The following is a 6,675-nucleotide window of genomic DNA, read 5'->3' on the forward strand; positions in this document are numbered from 1 at the left end:
GAAATATTTGTTGTTCCACTTATTTATGCATTCATATCAATTTGTTGTTCCACTTATTTATGCATTCATTGGTTGATTCTTATATGTGCTGATGGGGGATCAAGCCCACGACCTTGGGTAGAGGGACAATACTCTAACTAACTGAGCTCTCCAGCCAGGGCAGTATCAGCCTGGTTTTAGCCCCTTCCCCCAAGGTGACTCTAACATATGACCCTGTTTGAGATCATTGTTTCATGTTCTGGCATGCCTGCAAAGAGAGGAAGTTGTGAGTCTTTGCCTAGAAATGCACGCAACTGTTCACACTAAGAGCAAGAGGTGCTCAAACAGATATGTCCCTTGGAGACACCTGGGGAGTTTTAGGATACCTGGGTCTCACCCCCAGGGATTCTGATGTTCTGTGCATGAACAGTCACTCCCAGGTGATTCCAGTGTGCAGTCAAGTTTGAGAACCACTGCTCTGCTGCTCTGAAATAGGTGAGAGCTGAGCCTGTGGGGGTCCATGATGAGTGTTTACAAGATAGGACTCCGTGTAACCAATAGATGTTCCACAAAAAGAACAGGAATCCCTTCCCCTGTTGTCAGAACTGTCAGAAGCTGACGTCTAGACTGTGCAGAAATAGCACATAAATGAGTGTCTATTTTTGAGTAATAAGATAGAGTTGTTTCCCTAGAAAGAACTGACTAATAATCATAATGGCTAATTAGATAAGTGATTTCCAAAACCTATTTGGATGATAACTGATGTAATAAACTTCAAATTTCTTATACAGTGACATATTTTTTCTTACATGTCTTAATAGTCTGTCAGGCTCAGTGGCTAAAAGATGGGTTTTTAAACCTTAACATCTCTAGGAGAATGGCTGAGTGGTGAGGAAAGTAGCATATAACAGTGAGCTTGGGTTTGGGGGTCAAACAGACCAAACTCTGAACCTCTTGCTCTGCCTTTTAGTGCCCAGCCAGCCTCAAGGGCACAGCTGGATCTGCCCATCTTTTTTTCTCATCAGGAAATGGAAGTGATGCTGTTCATCCCACAGCCCAGTCATGAGAATTCCAGATAAATAACTTCTCTATTAAAATGCTTTGCACATAGCTAGTATGAGAAAAATCATAGCAACGTTTGCTAATATCATCATTGCCTAATTCGTGGTCTGTTCGGGGCGAGTCCCAACCTGAGTCCAGTCTCTCACACAGGATGACCACATACACAGGTCAAATGCCTCTTCCTTGCTGCCATCAAATGGGAACAGAGTCTTGCAATAATTGGGTCTAATTGCCCTATTTTTCAGCACATTTGGGGTGTGGTGTTTTGTTTGTTTATTTGTATGTTTTTTGGACCAATGGCCAAGACATTGGGTGGATATCCCTGGCCACACTGGTTTCCCTCGGGGTGAGAATTTTACTGGACTGTTCTCAAGGTTCTTTCATTCCTCTCTTCATCTTCTGCTTCAGTGAGGCCATCGAATCCATGGCTCACCAACAAGTTTCTGAAGCTTAATGTAAACAAAAGATGTTGCCATCCATCTCACTCAGCTAACCCAATAAGCCCGTGGGATCTACTCAGAACCCTCTGTCCACCTCCCGCCTTGCCAGTCAGAGTAGCCTCGAGCCTGGAAAAGTAGGAAATTCATGGCTCTGACCCTTATTTTATGCATGGATGTATCATAGCAACGACGTCAGCAGAGATAATCTAATTGTGTGCTTTCGCACACTCAGGCTACATCTGAGCAGCCTATGAGGCTGTGTTGTAGACAAGTAAACAGAGGCCCAGACAAGATGGAACTTTCCAGAGGGCAGAGCTGGGATGGGAACTCTGGCCCGAGACTCAGTATTCTGCATATGAAGCAAGCTTGCTGCTTTCCAGGTTTTTCTCAGACTGACTGTGTACAGCACCACCACAGCAGAAGCGCCATCCATTCATAGCACAGAGTTGACATGATATTAGTTTTTCCCTGAGAGACTTGCTACCAGATGGAAAGTGTATGGCCTCACATCTGGCAGCACTGAGCCCACCAGCCAGGCCCCACGCTGCAAAGCAACACAGAGTGGTCCTCGGAGGTTCCCAGTCCCCTCCCCAACACTGCAACTTCCGGTTTTGTCACAAAGGGATTAGGTGAGTCACTCCTGAAAGAGCCAAACCTGCTGCCTTTGTCTCTAAAGGCCTGACAGGCTCGACCCATCGCCTGGAGAGCTGGCGCAGCACCCAGTGTGCCTGGCGCAGTGCGAGTTCGGACCCAGCTCTGAAGACCAGAGGAAGGGGTGCTGTTCCTTGGAGCAACCAACCATTTGCATTTGGACAGAAATATCAACAAGAGGCGATCAGCGCCAGATCCTGACAAAGGCAGAAAGGGACCACTGGTTAGTGACCTGTTAGCACTTTGGGCCCAACCTAAAGCAGCAGCACACTGTCGTTTCCCACAGCGTGGTACCTGTCCTCTGGGGTGGCAAGTATTGTAAAAGGAACAGGGACCAAACTTTTTTAAATTATGTGTGTGTTTTATAAATGCATGCATTTGAAAAATGCAACCTGCCCATTAAACCCATGATTCTGTACCCATGATTGCTTAGGATGAGGCTAAGTTTATTTAGATGGGGGGCGGGGCGGGGCGGATAATGAGATAACTTACAGAAAAATATTGGACAAATGGAGTATTGTTGGTCCATGACTTTGGTAAAAATAGTGAAGTTGCTACTAAAATGACCAACATTTGGGAAACATCAGTGAACTGGTTACAAGCATGACAGGCTTTGGAGTTAGAGGGACTGGAGTTTGAATCCTGGATCTGCTCTCTTGTAATTGAGTAGAGACTTAGGTCAGTTGCCTTATCTGTGAAATGAGGGTAATGATACCAACCTCCAAGGATAGGAGCAAAGATTCCACTAAATGAAATGCTTAGGTGAAGAGCCCGGCATATCTGCTGAGTAACTATCACAATGATTGCAACTGCCTGGACCAATTCGAAAGATTGAATAAAACCAGTTCTATCGAGCAACATTGTGGATGCCATTTGAAAAAGCATCGCAACTAGACTCTGCGGCAGGGAGGTCCATGCTACCTGTCCTAGGCCTGCAATCCCACCACAGCTCCAGGACTGCTCATTGTTGGCCTTGAGTTTATCCGCTGGTGGGAGTCAGAGCTCTGCTAGGGTGCAGCTGTCACCAGAGGGGCTGACTCTCTCCAGGTGTGAACGCTGACACTGCAAAGCTGTCTTCTTGAACAGCATGGAAGCCTCACAGCACAAGTCTACCCTGAGCACACAGCTGACCCTCTGCTCCACTGCAAGGCCAGGACAGGGACAGCTGCTTCCTGACCACAGCGAGAAGCGAGATGTCTCAACAGTGGCTGCCACGGGCTGTCTCACCTTGCCTTTCAACTACTGCATCCTGTGAGGATGTCTTCAAGAGCCCTGTGCCAACTCAACAAATGGAAGCAGCCACAGCCTCCCCAGGAGAAAGCTCTGAACAGGCACATCAAGCCCAGGACGGTCACCTGCCTCTGAGGGCTCGGCCAGATGAGGGAAGGAAGCAACAGGTCTCACCTGCACACTCAGGGCCCGTGCTTGTCACTCTTCCTAGCATCAACATCACATGGACCCAGTGTAGAAAGTTTAGAAGATACGGAAACAATACATTTCCCAAATGCCACAGCTCAACAGGAACCATAAACATTTTGACATTTTCCCCCCAGACTTTTTTGTTATAGTTTTTTTCTATTTCCCCAGCATCCCATCCAAAAACAGGTTCAAATCTACATTTCCCAAATGCCACAACTCAACAGGAACCATAAACATTTTGACATTTCCCCCCAGACTTTTTTGTTATAGTTGTTTTGTCCTATTTCCCCAGCATCCCATCCAAAAACAGGTTCAAATGCACAAAGTAGGCAACACTCACAGATTAAAAGAATGTATGTGTGCCCTAGCCAGTTTTGCTCAGTGGATAGAGCGCCAGACTGTGGACCAAAGGGTCCTGGGTTCCATTCCAGTCAAAAGCACACACCTTGGTTGCAGGCTCCTCCCTGGCCAAGGCCCTGGTCAGGGCTTGGGCAGAAGGCAACCAATCGTGTTTCTCTCACATGGATATTTCTCTCCTCTTTCCCTCTCTCTTCCACTCTCCTTAAAAATCAATGGGAAAATATCCTCAGGTGAGGATTAACAACAACAACAAAAAAGAATGTATGTGCTGGGTATAATCAGTTTAGGAATGTGTCCATTGTAAGGGTGTGGCTGAGCATTTGTGATATCTCACACATCTCCAGCACTAACTTGGTTGTGTTTTTCTCCTCTTCCAGGAAAGAAAACTGAAGAATACAAAGAATTATATTAATCCTGTCTCTAACCCTTAGACAGCTTGGATCTAAGCACACTTTAGTAAACAATAAGTGAAATACAAATACAAAAGGCCATAACTGTTTCTTCTTACCCCTAATATAGGTTTTTAATACTATAAAAATTGAGTATAGAGAGCCAGGAATCTGAGTATTGTTTTTGTTGTGAGATTTTTATATATTATAACCAAAACTTATAAGTTTGCATCAATTTTAAGATTACAGCAGTATTTAATAATATGATTGCATTTTACCCAATGATTCAGTAAATTAAGAGAAAACTTCCTGCCTTTTGAAGGTTTTTTTATAGTTGTAATTGTGCTATTTATATACTTACCAGAGGCCCGGTGCACAAAATTCATGCGGGGGCGGGGGGATGTCCCTCAGTCCAACCTGCACCCTCTCCAATCTGGGACCCCTCGAGGGCTCCCACAGGATCAGGCCTAAACAGGCAGCTGGACATCCCTCTCACAATCCGGGACTGCTGCCTCCCAACTGCTCGCCTGCCTGCCTGCCTGATTGCCCCTAACTGCTTCTGCCTGCCAGGCTGATCACCCCCTAACCACTCCCCTGACAGCCTGATCAACACCTAACTGCTCCCCTGCTGGCCCGATTCCCCCTAACTGACCTCCCCTGCTGGCCTGGTCCACCCCCCCCTGCAGGCCTGGGTCCCCCCCAACTGTCCTCCTCTGCCAGTCTGGTTACCCCTAACTGCCCTCCCCTGCAGGCCTGGTCACCCCCAACTGCCCTCCCTTGTAGGCCTGGTCCCCCACAACTGCCCTCCCCTGCCAGCCATCTTGTGTCCACATGGGGGTGGCCATCTTGTGTGTTGGAGTGATGGTCAACTTGCATATTACTCTTTTATTAGGTAGGATTATATCAGAATGTTCCTAAATTAAGTTTCCAAGATGTTTTTCATAATGGTTAAATTACTGCATGATATGGATAATGGTCTTTGGTCGTTACAGCGTTACAACCTCTGGGGTTTTTTTACATAGATTACTGTATTAAATGTATTTATGCATGCATCTTCTTCCACATTTCAAATATTTCCTTAGGATAGTTGTTATTTCTAGATGTGGAATTACTGGGTTAAATGGTGTAAATGTTTTGAGGTTCTTCATATATACCGTTAGGTTACTGTCTAGAGAGATTAGACCACTTGACAGTCCTGCCACCAGTAGAGGAGATTGCCAGTGGGTTTATCCTTTTTATTTGTTTGCTACTTTAACAAACAAAAAAAGCCTTGTTTTCCTCCATTTCTCTAATGTTCTCAATATTTCACATGGCTTTAAAATATCACTTGTTTTGCCTCTTTTGTGAACATTCTGATCATACCATTTGCCCTTTTATCTTTGGATTTCTTTTTGCTAGATCTATAATTAAAATATTCTCAATTTGCTTCCACTCAAGTTCATTATATCTAATTTTCTCCCACTGAAAGAAACTCTTTTATTAAGTAGAATTATATCAGAATGTTCCTAAATTAAGTTTCCAAGATGTTTTTCACAATGGTTAAATTACTGCCTGATATGGATATACTATATTGTTGAATATTTATATTTTACTTTTTATTATAAATACTAGAGGCCCAGCGTGCATGAAATCATCCGCAAGTAGCTTGCTTCCGCTTGCCTCAGCTGGCCGCTTGTAGCTTGTGCCCCACCCTCTGCCGCTCCTAGATCTCTGCCACTAGTAGCTCGCACCCCGCCCCGCCCACCGCGAGAGTCGCCTCACAGGCGGGGGGTGGGGAGGGAGGGAAGGGACCGAGAGGTGCTCAATGCACCAATGCACCTCCTGGTGACTGGTCTTTGGTCGTTACAGCGTTACAACCACTGGGGTTTTTTTAATATAGATTACTGTATTAAATGTATTTATGCATGCATCTTCTTCCACATTTCAAATATTTCCTTAGGATAGTTGTTATTTCTAGATGTGGAATTACTGGGTTAAATGGTGTAAATGTTTTGAGGTTCTTCATATATACCGTTAGGTTACTGTCTAGAGAGATTAGACCACTTGACAGTCCTGCCACCAGTAGAGGAGATTGCCAGTGGGTTTATCCTTTTTATTTGTTTGCTACTTTAACAAACAAAAAAAGCCTTGTTTTCCTCCATTTCTCTAATGTTCTCAATATTTCACATGGCTTTAAAATATCACTTGTTTTGCCTCTTTTGTGAACATTCTGATCATACCATTTGCCCTTTTATCTTTGGATTTCTTTTTGCTAGATCTATAATTAAAATATTCTCAATTTGCTTCCACTCAAGTTCATTATATCTAATTTTCTCCCACTGAAAGAACAGTACATTACCTTTTGTGCTGAGGTAAAAAAAAAAAAAAAAAAGGGG

The sequence above is a fragment of the Myotis brandtii genome, unplaced genomic scaffold (genome assembly GCF_000412655.1).
Source record: "Myotis brandtii unplaced genomic scaffold, ASM41265v1 scaffold751, whole genome shotgun sequence".
Lineage (NCBI taxonomy): Eukaryota > Metazoa > Chordata > Mammalia > Chiroptera > Vespertilionidae > Myotis > Myotis brandtii.